At 37.5% G+C, this 16,594-nt stretch overlaps 2 protein-coding genes across 2 annotated transcripts in view; one reads left to right on the forward strand and one right to left on the reverse strand.

Annotated features, from left to right (window-relative positions):
- Positions 1-16,594, forward strand: part of LOC102998326 (ELKS/Rab6-interacting/CAST family member 1-like) — a 116,534-nt gene that overhangs the window by 44,894 nt on the left and 55,046 nt on the right.
- The window catches only part of LOC130706878 (ELKS/Rab6-interacting/CAST family member 1-like), a 77,063-nt gene continuing 70,789 nt past the window's right edge, over positions 10,321-16,594 (reverse strand). Inside the window, exon 2 of the transcript XR_009006921.1 lies at positions 10,321-10,459. The gene's annotated coding sequence lies outside the window, so the exon portion shown is untranslated. The remainder of the gene's footprint in view (positions 10,460-16,594) is intronic.

Genomic DNA, 16,594 nt, shown 5'->3' on the forward strand with positions numbered 1-16,594 from the left:
TAAGGTTCCCTTGAGCTCCTTCCCAATCAGTATTTTCCCTGCCCCGAACACATAGATAGTGTTCTAATTCCTTTCACTTTAGATTAGTTTTGCCTGCTCTAGAACCTCCTATACATGGAACCATATAGTCTGTACTCTGTTGTGTTTGGCTTCTTTTGCTCAGTGTACTATATATTTTTTTAAAAGTTTATTCGTGTTATTGCATGTATCCATAGTCATCCTAATATTGAGTAGTTTTCATTGCATGGATACTGCATAATTAATTTATCCATTCTCCTGTTGATGGGGTTGTTTCCAGTTTTGGCTCTTATGAATAAAGCGGTTGTAAACATTTTTATACAGATGTGTTTGTGGCCATGTTTTTATTTCTCTTGCGGAAATATCTAGGAGTGGAATCGCTGGGTCATAGGGTAAGTGCATGTTTAACTTTCCCCAAAAGTATGCAGTCAGCTGAAGTGAAGTGAAAGATTTTGTGGTCATAGACCTAAGTATTCAAATTGAAAATACAACGCGATGAGTAAATATGGATGTAGGAGATGAATGAAAATAATGGTAACACATGTATTTATTGGAGTTTATGTGATAAAATTGGTGAGAGTCAAGAAAACAAATGTATTTTCCTTTTAAATACCCCGTGAAGATCCCATATGGTTTTATTTCTTCTCAACATGATGTTAAAACATGAAGCAATCTTTTGTATTGTCTGTTTACTACCTAAATTGATTTTCAAAAAAATTTTATTAATTTTTAAAGATTTCTTTTATCTACTTAACATTTTTACAGAAGCATGTGCAAAAGAGTCTTTGATATGCCTTATTTGATGGTTGCCATGGAAAAATTAAGGGATTGTATACAAAAAAAATAATATTTATACCTTGGTGTTTTGCTTTTGAAACAATTATGATTTTCTCCATAATAGTTTGACTTTTTATTGTTATTTTATCCCCAGATGCTTCTTTGGTTTTATTTATCAAGATTCTCTTTCTCTCTCTTTTTAATGACACTTTTTAAAGATTTGTTCCTTGTAGAGAAATGCAGTTAAATTTTATATGTTGATCTTATATGCGCCAGGCTTGCTAAACTCTTTTTTTTTAAAAATATTTAATTATTTATTTGTTTTATTTTTGGCTGCGTCAGGTCTTAGTTGCTGCACGCGGGATATTCCTTGCGGCATGCAGGATCTTTCGTTGCGGTGCGCGGGCTCCAGAGCGCGTGGGCTCTGGTGGGCTCTGTAGTTGTGGCACGTGAGCTGAGTTGCCCCGTGGCATGTGGGATGCAGAATCCACGTCCTCTGCATTAGAAGGTGGATTCTTAAATTTATTTATTTTATTTATTTATTTATGGCTGTGTTGGATCTTCGTTTCTGTGCGAGGGCTTTCTCTAGTTGCGGCAAGTGGGGGCCACTCTTCATCGCGGTGCGCGGGCCTCTCTCATTATCGCGGCCTCTCTCGTTGCGGAGCACAGGCTCCAGACGTGCAGGCTCAGTAATTGTGGCTCACGGGCCTAGTTGCTCCGCGGCATGTGGGATCTTCCCAGACCAGGGCTCGAACCCGTGTCCCCTGCATTAGCAGGCAGATTCTCAACCACTGCGCCACCAGGGAAGCCCTAGAAGGTGGATTCTTAACCACTGGACCACCAGGGAAGTCCCTTGCTGGACTCTTAATTATACAGATATTTTGTCTGTAATTTCTTATGAGTTTTCATCCTACAATCTCTGTATAATGACTTTCTTGCTTTCTAATTCTTATACCTTTGGTTTCCTTCTCTTGTCTTAACTGCACTTGATCTTAGTATCTCTAGAACAAAATACAACAGTGGACTGTTGTAGTCTATCAGTTGCCTAGTGTAGATTTGATTTTTACAAGAAAGCCCATTATTAAAGAGGTAAGTCTTGAAAAAAAATGTGAGTAATTTGGTTGGTTTATTCTGGTTAGCTGATGTTCTTTGTATATGTTCTATGCTATTTTCTCCCCAAGACAGAATTATTTATGTAAATAATTTTGATGGGCTTCATTTCAGTTTAACACAGTTTAGTGATAGTGTGTGTGAAAGCATCTTAAACAATGGCAGTGTACAGGAGTGCTTTTCTGTAAGATTGTAAGGTCATGATCTCTTTGTACTCTCCCTCAATATCAGTCTTCCTTGCCTCTACTCTTTCTCTGGAGGAAAAGGGGGGGGGGGAAAGGAAAAAGGAATTCTATAGCTTCTGGAAAGCTTTGGGCACACAGTGACTTCAGTGTTGACATAGCTCTGTGGGACACAGACATTAGCCCGTTAGCTTTATGCCAGCAGGGACCCCCCCACCCCCACCCCGCCCCGCCACCTCACAGTCAAGCTGCTGCCTCCGGTGTGTATTTATTCAGCTGAATCCACTCCCAGTTGTAGCATTGCCAGGGTTAGCTCTTAACATGTTCACAGCTGATAGGTATCGCTTAACTCTTCTTTCTTTACCCTTCTTTCTTCACCCTTCTTCTTGATTTATATACTAGTATTTCAGGGACTAAATCTGGGAATTTTGTTAACCTCATTGACGTCTGTTGCAGGTGCTTGAAACTTTTGGGTTGTAGAGCATGAAGAAAGAAGTGAGGTTGATACTTAAAATGCTGCTAGACTGAACAGTACCTTTATGGTCCCTTGTATTTAATTCTGCCTTTGCTTTGTTAGTACTGAGCATTCTCAAGTTAAACACTATGGAAATGGTTACTATAGGATCCCTCTGCTGGTTGATTTTACTTTTTTTTTTTTTTTTTTTAAATAAATTTATTTATTTATTTATTTATTTTTGGCTGTGTTGGGTCTTCGTTTCTGTGCGAGGGCTTTCTCCAGTTGCGGCAAGCGGGGGCCACTCTTCATCGCGGTGCGCGGGCCTCTCACTATCGCGGCCTCTCTTGTTGCGGAGCACAGGCTCCAGACGCGCAGGCTCAGTAGTTGTGGCTCACGGGCCTAGTTGCTCCGCGGCATGTGGGATCTTCCCAGACCAGGGCTCGAACCCGTGTCCCCTGCATCGGCAGGCAGACTCTCAACCATTGCGCCACCAGGGAAGCCCTGATTTTACTTTTAAGGTTAAAAAAATTTTTATTTTGATGTTATTTTTTAATGGAATGACGTCTTCAATCCTGACATTGCTTAGGATGATATTTTTACTACTGTAATATCTGGTTTGGGATATTATCTTTTCTTCTTTCTGTACTTTTCTTCCTCCACCCATTCCTTCCTCTCTATTTCTGCCTTTTGTTCAGTTTGAGAGTCAGACAGGCTTTCTAGAGGAGGTAATGCCTGATCTAAGGATGAAAGGACAGGTAGGATTTAGCTGGGAGTGAAAGTGAGGGAACGGGTAGAGGATATTCTTTATTTATATTTTATTTATTTATTTATTTATTTATTTATTTAACATCTTTATTGGAGTGTAATTGCTTTACAATGGTGTGTTAGTTTTCTGCTTTGTAACGAAGTGAATCAGTTATACATATACATATACTCTTTAAGTAGAGGTTAAGGGGTAAGTAAATGGTATGGGAGTTTGGGTAACTGAAAGCTATTTGGAATTTCTAGAACCTGTACTAAAATCAGTTTATTGTCACTTGAGTTGTTGTCTTGATGAGCACACAATAATAGAATGTATTATGACCTCGGGACTTCCCCATTTTGATAGTATTTTTGTTTATTCTTTAATTTCTCCTCTGGGTTATGCTGGCATAAAGGCAGATGTTCTTTTTTCTCTCCTGGATTCAGTAGCAGAGAGTAGCTGCTAGGAATCTGGAATAATTGCTTGTTCATTTTCTTGACTCTGACATCTTTTTTAGAGGAGAATAAGCTCAAAGTAGCATTCATTTAAACAATTTAATCTATCCATTTGAATTCTGGTATGGTTGTTTCTTGCATTGTAGTATGTCTCTTGCTGGTGTTTATTTAGATCAGTCTGAGAACTTGGTTTTGGTTTAATATTTGAGAGTTTACAGTGTGCTTTGCTGCACAGAAAATAAATCCTTGTCAGCAACTGAAAGAATCAACGGAAAGAATACTAGACTAATGATCAGACGAAATGAACTACCTAGAGGCTCTTGCTTTGTCTCAGTCTTGGAGGTTCAGACTCATTAAAAAACTTTGAGTTTCTTCTAAAATGATAGAAATTAGAATACTTTCTTTTCATATTAAAGATTCATGAATCCAAATCATAGTGATCTTATAGAATCTGAACTTCATTCGAGTATGTTGCATATATAATAAGCGCTTTTATGTGTCCCATTTCTCGTTCTTGAATATTCTTAATTTAAAAGTTATAATAAGGTATAGTGCTGGTGTGTGAGTGTGTATATATAGCTATTAAGTTTTACCACTTTGTAAGCTCTGTTTTTGGATAAGAACTCTATCCTACACTTTTGGTGTATGTTGTATAGTATTAAAAGTATAAAAGATTCTTGTTGACAGTTAATTATTTGAAAATGCTTCTCTTCACTTCAGATCAAACACAAATAAATCCAGAGTGTATAATTAACATTTTTTTAAAAATTAGGATTGCATTTAGTATTTTGGCCAGTTTGTATTTGAGATAGAATTTTTTTTGTGTTAGCTGGTAAGGAACTAATTGTTACAGAATAAGAGTAATTCTCTCTGTTATAGGGGAAAGATATAGTTTTCCGGGGACTTGATTTGCATCTACTATCCAGTAGCCATTTACTTTCAAAATAATGCGTGAAAATTTGTTTTTGTCAATCTTTCATCAAAAATTTATTGAGCACTTACTATACCAAACACTGTGCCGTGCCCTAGAGTAACAAGATGAAAGTCCCAAGTTCTAGAAAGTTTTTCTTGAAGACAGATACAAAGAAATAAATTGCAGATTGGGCTGGTAAGTGCTCTTCTTAGGGACACATACGGTACAGCACAAATCAGAACATCACAGAGCCTGAGGATCGACTTGGGTGATGTTAGTAAGAATTATTATAAACTCTTTTGCATCTTGCATTGATAAAGTTTCCTCAATGTATGTATTTACATGTTTCAGAAAAAAAATCGTTCTTAATTTAACATAATAGGATGCAGTACTGGTATTTTTTCTAATGGTTATCTTGACAAATAGTGCATTGAACTCTCTGGGATACAGTATAATGTTTGTGATGATGACCGTTTTCATGTATCCATAATATTCTTTTTCTGTAACTAAAAATAGCTCTAGACTCCTTGGTTCTGTCATTTTAGAAATCAGGATAAACTGGATCAAAGCGTTCTCTTGTTCAGAGAAACTAATGGAAGTTTTGCCTCAGAAGAGCTTCTGATATTTGTCTAAAATATATGAGGCATTGTTGTGATGTTTTGTTGTTTTTGAGATGTATTTTTCTAAAAAATGATCATAAACCCTATCAGAGATTTAAGAATTTTCATTACTATTGTTCACAACATCCTACCATTTCATTGAGATACAGCTTGGTGTAATTTTAGTACAATCCTTGGACTAAATTTTAAGCAGTTATTTTTCCAGTCTTCCAGCTCAAGCTGAGTGTTAGAGTGAGCAGAAGTAGACTAGTGAGTGTTGGTGTACAATTTGGCATGTGAGAAGTGTGAGATCATTTTGGAGAGTGTCATAAGCAGAATTCCCAAATAGAAATTTTCCTAATATCTGACAACTGAGATTGTCCTGCTAAATTCAGCATGTGTTTTTGGTCGGTCATGGTAAATGTCTGTGATATGTGCAGATATGCTCCCTTTATCTTCAGTATGAATGTGCTAGAGAAAGAGCAGCCTGGCTTATTGCCTGCTGCTTCTTTCTTCTCCCAGGGGAGTTGGCAGGAATTTTAGTAAAGTGAATCTAGCTTGAATGTAGCCTAAAGAAGGGGTGCTGATTCCCATTTCAATGGAGAAAATTGCTGTGTAGCCTTCTCGGCTACCAGTCAGAGCATCATTTTAATTCTGTATTCTAGTAAAATGGGTGCAAGCAGAGCTGAAGAAGCAGAGCTGAAGAAGCAGGGCACATTAGTCGTTGTATTTTCTTTCTTCACCAAAACAGTGCTTGCCATACTAGTATAATCACAAGTGCTAAAGTGTATGTGAGACTGTTAGCTGTCATCAACATCTGTTTCTCCTGATTTGAATGAATTTGGTGATGAGTGTCCAGAAAAGGAGGGACAGTTGTACCTAGAAATCAGTTTCATTGTTGAATTTAACTTCTGATATTTCCCTGTGGGATAAACTTGCTCAGAATTTATTTGGATTTTTTGACTTCCAAAGGTAAAGAATGAAACTGGAGGTTGATTATAGGCTTCAGAGAATTAGCAATTTGACACATCTTTTTATTAAGGATTTTTTTTTAATTAATTAATTTATTTATTTATTTATTTTTGGCTGTGTTGGGTCTTCGTTTCTGTGCTAGGGCTTTCTCTAGTTGTGGCAAGCGGGGGCCACTCTTCATCGCAGTGCGCGGGTCTCTCACTATCGCGGCCTCTCTTGTTGCGGAGCACAGGCTCCAGACGCGCAGGCTCAGTAGTTGTGGCTCACGGGCCTAGTTGCTCCGCGGCATGTGGGATCTTCCCAGACCAGGGCTCGAACCCGTGTCCCCTGCATTAGCAGGCAGATTCTCAACCACTGCGCCACCAGGGAAGCCCTTTATTAAGGATTTTGAACTCCAACAACTGTTGAGAATCTTTACAGCATGATGCGGGTAGTTAAATTTATTTAAAGAATCATATTCATGAATTCAAATACCTGATAATTTTATTGTAAATTTATTTTTCGTAAGAAAAAGCCAGTGCTTTTCGAGAGTTTGAAGACTGCCATAATTGAAAGTTCACTACTTGCTAAGCATAATACCAAAACCAGAAACTGTAAAAGAAGAGGTTCTTATCTTTGCACTAAAAAAATTCTGTATTTAAGTTGCCATAAACTATGTTAAAAGAAAAATGACAGATTTGGAAATATATTTGTAACATGCACAGCAGGCAAAAGGTTGTTTTCCAAATATAAAAAGATCTTAAAGTGGCTTAGGAGAAAGGTTAAATGTCCCCAAAACAAAATGAGCAAAGAACAAGAACAGATGAGTCACAAAGGAAGGAATACAAAGCGCCTGTAGATATGTGAATAGATATTCAGTCTTACTGGTAATAAAAGGAAAGCCCAAAAAAGAAAGAGAAGAAAGAAAATACCCAGTTGTCAAAGGTATAGGAAAGTGCTCAGACATCGTTTGGTGGAAGTTTAAATCTGTACAGACCCTTTTAGAGATCATTTGTTGTGTGTATTAAAATCATAACTGCATACCCTCTGATCCAGGAATTCCACCTTTCAGAATTTATCTCCAGGAAAAATTTGGATAAATGTGCAGAGATACACATGTGAAGGTGCCTGTTATAATAGTGGAAAATGAGAACCAAACTAAATATTTATCAATAGTTATAAGTAAATTATTTAATATCAACACGTTGGAATTCTATGGCAGGCATTTTTTCCCCAGTGTTTAAAATCGTTGTAAAATACAGCTTACATTCACCATGTTAAATTTACCATCTTAACCAATTTTCAGGTGTACAGTTCATAAGGTACATTCAAACTGTTGTGCAGCCATCACCACCATCCATCTCCACAACTCTTCATCCTGTAAAACTGAATCTCTGCACCCATCAAACAGTCACTCCCTGTCTCCCGTCTCCCGTCTCCCCAGCCTCTGGCAACCACTCTTGTGCTTCCTGTCTCTGTGAGGTAGACTGCTCTAGGGACCTCATGTAAGTGGACTCGTGTAATATTTGTCTTTTGTGACGGGCTTATTTCATTTGGCATAGTGTCCATCCATGTGGCAGCGTGTGTCAGCATTTCCTTCCTTTTTGAGGCTGAAAAATATCATTAGGCATTTTTTTAAATTTAATTTTTGGGTGGGTAGTACATACATTTAGTTCAAATTCAAGAGGAGGGAGGGTTAGGAGGAGAGAAAGATGGGAAGTGGCTGGGAAGTGACTGCAGATGTATATGGGATTTCTCTTAAGGGGTGATGGCAGTGTTCTAGAATTACATAGTAGTGATCAATGTATAACTTTTAATATGCTGAAAACTGCTGACTTACACACTTTAAACTGGTGAACTTTATGGCATGTGTGAATTATGTCTCAATAAAACTATTATTAAAAACTTTTCAATGTCAGTTACACCTCAGTTAAAAAAATTTTTATGCGGAATATAATAAAGTTTTCTTACATGTTGTCCCCCAGTGATTCCAGTTCGTTCCTCCCTTCCTCCCGTCTTGCCTTCCTCTGTTCCCCCAAATAACCATTAATTATTACTTGTGTAACATTACAGAAGTATTTTTATTTCTTATGATATTTTTTATTTATAGTAAATAGTAAATATTTATTGTTCCCTCCCTTTTACCCAAAGTGGTAGCAAATTGAACACAGCCAAGCAGGCATCTCTGAAGTCTTTTCTCTTATTTTTAAAGGTAAAAATGTCCCTTTTTATTGATTACTTGCTTACTGTAGGGGATTTAGATAGTACAAAAAAGTATGAAGAAAAATGTAAAATCTACCCATACCCAGACACTGGTAATTGTTTGCATCCTTTTAGACTTTTCTCTGCATGTTTATACTTTTTAAAAATTAGAATCGCAGTCATCCTATACTTGCTATTATATATCTGCTTTTTTTACTCTTTTTTTTTTCTCTCTTTTTTTTTTTTTCCACACACACACACTGTATTTTATTTTTACAAGAGATAAATAGACTGACACCAAGCATTGTACATGGATGACCACAACAAATGCAACAATGATTGCAATTACCAAACATGAAACACACTCATACTATGTCATAATATTGACATTCAGTCCAGTAATCCTCCACTGTAACAGCTCCTTTACTTTGCAGTGAAAATTGATTTGTATATTCTTTGCCTCTGAGTCCTTGTGGGATTTTTGTTTTTTTAAATTCAGACAGAAAGTCACAAAAATTATACTCATCCTCATCAGTTCACTCAGTCCCATGTAATTAATTTTTTTTTTCATCTTGATCTTTTGTTAGCACTTTTATGAGTTCATCAGTTTTTCATTAAGAGTTCTGAAAATGCTTATTCATTCAGTTCAGCAGTACAGTCAGTTACCAGAAACCTGTACTTGTCAGAGTCTTTTCCATGAATTTCTTGAAGATGACACCCTTTTATAGGAACATATTTGCAAAATCATCAGAGTACACCCAGAACTGTCTGTAAATGACAAAAGACTTAAAAATGACCATGGTTAAAGATTTGATGAAAGTTCATAATAATGCAGTTGACAAGAAAATTAGTTATTTCTGAGATATACATTTTAAAGTAATAACTAGGATTATTACTTATAACATTATACCAGAACATATAAGATTTTTAGAAGTTTCCTGTAGTGTCTGAAACATTTATATTAACATATTTCCATACATATTTCCATACAAATACAAATATAAGATTTTTAGAAATTTCATGTAATGTCTGAAACATTTATATTAACATATTTCCATACAAATAACCCAATGAAAGTTTAGTATTAGTTGTTTTGTTTGTTTTTTTATACTGCAGGTTCTTATTAGGCATCAGTTTTATACACATCAGTGTATACATGTCAATCCCAATCGCCCAATTCAGCACACCACCATCCCCACCTCACCGCAGTTTTCCCCCCTTGGTGTCCATATGTCCATTCTCTACATCTGTGTCTCAACTTCTGCCCTGCAAACTGGCTCATCTGTACCATTTTTCTAGGTTCCACATACATGCATTAATATACGATATTTGTTTTTCTCTTTCTGACTTACTTCACTCTGTATGACAGTCTCTAGATCCATCCACGTCTCAACAAATGACTCAATTTCGTTCCTTTTTATGGCTGAGTAATATTCCATTGTATATATGTACCACAACTTCTTTATCCATTCGTCTGTTGATGGGCATTTAGGTTGCTTCCATGACCTGGCTATTGTAAATAGTGCTGCAATGAACATTCGGGTGCATGTGTCTTTTTGAATTACGGTTTTCTCTGGGTATATGCCCAGTAGTGGGATTGCTGGATCATATGGTAATTCTATTTTTAGTTTTTTAAGGAACCTCCATATTGTTCTCCATAGTGGCTGTATCAATTTACATTCCCACCAACAGTGCAAAAGGGTTCCCTTTTCTCCACACCCTCTCCAGCATTTGTTGTTTGTAGATTTTCTGATGATGCCCATTCTAACAGGAGTGAGGTGATACCTCATTGTAGTTTTGATTTGCATTTCTCTAATAATTAGTGATGTTGAGCATCTTTTCATGTGCTTCGTGGCCGTCTGTATGTCTTCTTTGGAGAAATGTCTATTTAGGTCTTCTGCCCATTTTTGGATTGGGGTGTTTGTTTCTTTGATATTGAGCGGAATGAGCTGTTTATATATTTTGGAGATTAATCCTTTGTCCGTTGATTCATTTGCAAATATTTTCTCCCATTCTGAGGGTTGTCTTTTCGTCTTGTTTATGGTTTCCTTTGCTGTGCAAAAGCTTTGAAGTTTCATTAGGTCCCACTTGTTTATTTTTGTTTTTATTTCCATTCCTCTAGGAGGTGGATCAAAAAAGATCTTGCTGTGATTTATGTCAAAGACTGTTCTTCTTATGTTTTCCTCTAAGAGTTTTATAGTGTCCAGTCTTATATTTAGGTCTCTAATCCATTTTGAGTTTATTTTTGTGTATGGTGTTAGGGAGTGTTCTAATTTCATTCTTTTCCATGTAGCTGTCCAGTTTTCCCAGCACCACTTATTGAAGAGACTGTCTTTTCTCCATTGTATATCTTTGCCTCCTTTGTCATAGATTAGTTGACCATAGGTGCGTGGGTTAATCTCTGGGCTTTCTATCTTGTTCCATTGATCTATGTTTCTGTTTTTGTGCCAGTACCATATTGTCTTGATTACTGTAGCTTTGTAGTATAGTCTAAAGTCAGGGAGTCTGATTCCTCCAGCTCCATTTTTTTGCCTCAAGACTGCTTTGGCTATTCGGGGTCTTTTGTGTCTCCATACAAATTTTAAGATGATTTGTTCTAGCTCTGTAAAAAATGCCATTGGTAATTTGATAGGGATTGCATTGAATCTGTAGATTGCTTTGGGTAGTATAGTCATTTTCACAATGTTGATTCTTCCAATCCAAGAACATGGTATATCTCTCCATCTGTTGGTATCATCTTTAATTTCTTTCATCAGTGTCTTATAGTTTTCTGCATACAGGTCTTTTGTCTCCCTAGGTAGGTTTATTCCTAGGTATTTCATTCTTTTTGTTGCAATGGTAAATGGGAGTGTTTCCATAATTTCTCTTTCAGATTTTTCATCATTAGTGTATAGGAATGCAAGAGATTTCTGTGCATTAATTTTGTATCCTGCAACTTTACCATATTCATTAATTAGCTCTAGCAGTTTTCTGGTGGTAGTTTTAGGATTCTCTATGTATAGTATCATGTCATCCGCAAACAGTGACAGTTTTACTTCTTCTTTTCCAATTTGTATTCCTTTTATTTCTGTTTCTTCTCTGATTGCCGTGGCTAGGACTTCCAGAACTATGTTGAATAATAGTGGTGAGAGTGGACATCCTTGTCTCGTTCCTGATCTTAGAGGAAATGCTTTCAGTTTTTCACCATTGAGAATGATGTTTGCTGTGGGTTTGTCATATATGGCCTTTATTATGTTGAGGTAGGTTCCCTCTATGCCCATTTTCTGGAGAGTTTTTATCAGAAATGGGTGTTGAATTTTGTCAAAAGCTTTTTCTGCATCTATTGAGATGATCATATGGTTTTTATTCTTCAGTTTGTTAATATGCTGTATCACATTGATTGATTTGCGTATATTGAAGAATCCTTGCATCCCTGGGATAAATCCCACTTGATCGTGGTGTATGATCCTTTTAATGTGTTGTTGGATTCTGTTTGCTAGTATTTTGTTGAGGATTTTTGCATCTATATTCATCAGTGATATTGGTCTGTAATTTTCTTGTTTTGTAGTGTCTTTGTCTGGTTTTGGTATCAGGGTGATGGTGGCCTCATAGAATGAGTTTGGGAGTGTTCCTTCCTCTGCAATTTTTTGGAAGAGTTTGAGAAGGATGGGTGTTAGCTCTTCTCTAAATGTTTGATAGAATTCACCTGTGAAGCCATCTGGTCCTGGACTTTTGTTTGTTGGAAGATTTTTAATCACAGTTTCAATTTCATTACTTGTGATTGGTCTGTTCATATTTTCTGTTTCTTCCTGATTCAGTCTTGGAAGGTCATACCTTTCTAAGAATTTGTCCATTTCTTCCAGGTTGTCCATTTTATTGGCATAAAGTTGCTTGTAGTAGTCTCTTAGGATGTTTTGTATTTCTGCGGTGTCTGTTGTAACTTCTCCTTTTTCATTTCTGATTTTATTGATTTGAGTCCTCTCCCTCTTTTTCTTGATGAGTCTGGCTAATGGCTTATCAATTTTGTTTATCTTCTCAAAGAACCAACTTTTAGTTTTATTGATCTTTGCTATTGTTTTCTTTGTTTCTATTTCATTTATTTCTGCTCTGATCTTTATGATTTTCCTTCTGCTAACTTTGGGTTTTGTTTGTTCTTCTTTCTCTAGTTTCTTTAGGTGTAAGGTTAGATTGTTTACTTGAGATTTTTCTTGTTTCTTTAGGTAGGCTTGTATAGCTATAAACTTCCCTCTTAGAACCGCTTTTGCTGCATCCCATAGGTTTTGGGTCGTCGTGTTTTCATTGTCATTTGTCTCTAGGTATTTTTTGATTTCCTGTTTGATTTCTTCAGTGATCTCTTGGTTATTTAGTAACGTATTGTTTAGCCTCCATGTGTTTGTCTTTTTTACGTTTTTTTCCCTGTAATTCATTTCTAATCTCATAGCGTTGTGGTCAGAAAAGATGCTTGATATGATTTCAATTTTCTTAAATTTACTGAGGCTTGATTTGTGACCCAAGATGTGATCTATCCTGGAGAATGTTCCGTGCGCACTTGAGAAGAACGTGTAATCTGCCGTTTTTGGATGGAATGTCCTATATATATCAATTAAATCTATCTGGTCTATTGTGTCATTTAAAGCTTCTGTTTCCTTATTGATTTTCATTTTGGATGATCTGTCCATTGGTGTAAGTGAGGTGTTAAAGTCCCCCAGTATTATTGTGTTACTGTCGATTTCCTCTTTTATAGCTGTTAGCAGTTGCCTTATGTATTGAGGTGCTCCTATGTTGGGTGCATATATATTTATAATTGTTATATCTTCTTCTTGGATTGATCCCTGGATCATTAGGTAGTGTCCTTCCTTGTCTCTTGTAACATTCTTTATTTTAAAGTCTATTTTATCTGATATGAGTATAGCTACTCCAGCTTTCTTTTGATTTCCATTTGCATGGAATATCTTTTTCCATCCCCTCACTTTCAGTCTGTATGTGTCCCTAGGTCTGAAGTGGGTCTCTTGTAGACAGCATATATATGGGTCTTGTTTTTGTATCCATTCAGCCAGTCTATGTCTTTTGGTTGGGGCATTTAATCCATTCACGTTTAAGGTAATTATCGATATGTATGTTCCTATGACCATTTTCTTAATTGTTTTGGGTTTGTTTTTGTAGGTCCTTTTCTTCTCTTGTGTTTCCCACTTAGAGAAGTTCCTTTAGCATTTGTTGTAGAGCTGGTTTGGTGGTGCTGAATTCTCTTAGCTTTTGCTTGTCTGTAAAGCTTTTGATTTCTCCATGGAATCTGAATGAGATCCTTGCCGGGTAGAGTAATCTTGGCTGTAGGTTCTTCCCTTTCATCACTTTAAGTATATCATGCCACTCCCTTCTGGCTTGCAGAGTTTCTGCTGAGAAATCAGCTGTTAACCTTATGGGAGTTCTCTTGTATGTTATTTGTCGTTTTTCCCTTGCTGCTTTCAGTAATTTTTCTTTGTCTTTAATTTTTGCCACTTTGATTACTATGTGTCTCGGCGTGTTTCTCCTTGGGTTTATTCTGTATGGGACTCTCTGCGCTTCCTGGACTTGGGTGGCTATTTCCTTTCCCATGTTAGGGAAGTTTTCGACTATAATCTCTTCAAATATTTTCTCTGGTCCTTTCTCTCTCTCTTCTCCTTCTGGGACCCCTATAATGCGAATGTTGTTGCGTTTAATGTTGTCCCAGAGGTCTCTTAGGCTGTCTTCATTTCTTTTCATTCTTTTTTCTTTAGTCTGTTCCGCAGCAGTGAATTCCACCATTCTGTCTTCCAGGTCACTTATCCGTTCTTCTGCCTCAGTTATTCTGCTATTGATTCCTTCTAGTGTAGTTTTTATTTCAGTTATTGTATTGGTCATCTCTGTTTGTTTGTTCTTTAATTCTTCTAGGTCTTTGTTAATGATTTCTTGCATCTTCTCAATCTTTGCCTCCATTCTTACTCCGAGGTCCTGGATCATCTTCACTATCATTATTCTGAATTCTTTTTCTGGAAGGTTGCCTATCTCCACTTCATTTAGTTGTTTTTCTGGGGTTTTTTCTTGTTCCTTCATCTGGTACATAGCCCTCTGCCTTTTCATCTTTTCTGTCTTTCTGTAACTGTGGTTTTTGGTCCACAGGCTGCAGGATTGTAGTTTTTCTTGCTTCTGTTGTCTGCCCTCTGGTGGTTGAGGCTATCTAAGAGGCTTGATGGGAGGCTCTGGTGGTGGGTAGAGCTGACTGTTGCTGTGGGGGTCAGAGCTCAGTAAAACCTTAATCCACTTGACTGTTGATGGGTGGGGCTGGGTTCCCTCCCTGTTGCTGTGGCGGTCAGAGCTCAGTAAAACCTTAATCCACTTGACTGTTGATGGGTGGGGCTGGGTTCCCTCCCTGTTGGTTGTTTTGCCTGAGGCAACCCAACACTGGAGCCTACCCGTGCTCTTTGGTGGGGTTAATGGCAGACTCTGGGAGGGCTCACGCCAAGGAGAACTTCCCAGGACCTCTGCTGCCAGTGTCCTTATCCCCACGGTGAAACAGAGCCACCACTTGCCTCTGCAGGAGACCCCCCAACACCAGCAGGTACGTCTGGTTCAGTCTCCCCCAGGGTCACTGCTCCTTCCCCTGGGTCCCGATGCACACATTACTTTGTGTGTACCCTCCAAGAGTGGGGTCTCTGTTTCTCCCAGTCCTGTCACAGTCCTGCAATCAATTCCCACTAGACTTCAAAGTCTGATTCTCTAGGAATTCCTCCTCCCGTTGCCGGACCCCCAGGTTGGGAAGCCTGACGTGGGGCTCAGAACCTTCACTCCAGTGGGTGGACTTCTGTGGTATAAGTGTTCGCCAGTCTGTGAGTCACCCACCCAGCAGTTATGGGATTTGATTTTACTCTGATTGCGCCCCTCCTGCCGTCTCACTGTGGCTTCTCCTCTGTCCTTGGACGTGGGGTATCCTCCTTGGTGAAGTCCAGGGTCTTCCTGTCAATGATTGTCCAGCAGCCAGTTGTGATTCTGGTGCTCTCGCAAGAGGGAGTGAGAGCACGTCCTTCTACTCCGCCATCTTGGTTAATCTCCTTTTTTTACTCTTAATATGTTGTAACTGTAGTTTTTATCAGTAAATATAAATCTACATTTAAAAAAATTGATGCATAGTATTAAACTGGGTGGACATTTCTCATTTACTTAACTCATCACCTATTAATATCCATTTAGGTTGTTTCTAATTTTGTCGCTGGTGTAAACAACAGTGAGCGTCTTTGTACACTTGCCAGATCGTTTCCTTGAGATATTTACTGCTGTTTTGCAGTTTGCCAAAAATTTTAAACAATGTCTGTTTTAACATATATGCCACAAAGATTTCAATGATATTATTAGCTCTGTGAAAAGATGGTGCAGGCATTTATAGCCTCACTTTAAATATGAGGAATCTGAAACCCAGAAAGATGGCAATGTGTTCCAAATTAGGTTGCTCTTTAGTGTGAGAGCTGGAACTAAAACTCCTGTCTTCTGATTGTGGGTTAGTTTCCTTCCACTGCGGCACACTGCCAGACCTTGAATACCTTGAATACAAAGGGTGATTTTCTATTGTTGCTTCTTCATTTCTAAAAACATGATTCTTGATGTAACTTCCTTTTAGGTTCTCTGTATAATGTTCTAGAATTTATCCATTCAGATTAAAGGTTCATATACCTTCGTTAGGGATACAGGCTAAAGATATACCCTCTGGAACATTTTACTAGCTTATCTGCACTAACATTTTCATTTAATTACTCAAATTACTCACTTATATTGTTATCTTCTTCTGTATAAATAGCACACACAGCCTCAGTTTTTTGTGTTTTGTTTTTTGTTTTTAAAGCTTCAAGTTATCTAATTACCTTTGGGTACTAGCTTCAGTGGGCTGCGAGAATTGCTTTAATTCGAATGCCAGCTCTGTCACTTACTGTGTGATCTTGGGGTGAGTTATTTAAGTCTCTGTGTGCCTGGTGTCATCATCAATAAAATTCAAATAATAGTACATGTGTTATAGTGAGGATTAAATGAATTAACACATAAGGAGTGCTAAGCACATTCTGGCATGCACTCATATGTTTATTATTTAATGTGCTAACTTAATTGTAAAGCACTTAAAAGTCATTTTGTATTTTGCCATCCTTTGTGTTTTTTGGTGAAATTTTTTGTATGATGTGTCCATATTCCTATAGGTTTCCCCTGCCTT

This window comes from Balaenoptera acutorostrata, unplaced genomic scaffold (assembly GCF_949987535.1).
Source record: "Balaenoptera acutorostrata unplaced genomic scaffold, mBalAcu1.1 scaffold_629, whole genome shotgun sequence".
NCBI classification, from domain to species: domain Eukaryota; kingdom Metazoa; phylum Chordata; class Mammalia; order Artiodactyla; family Balaenopteridae; genus Balaenoptera; species Balaenoptera acutorostrata.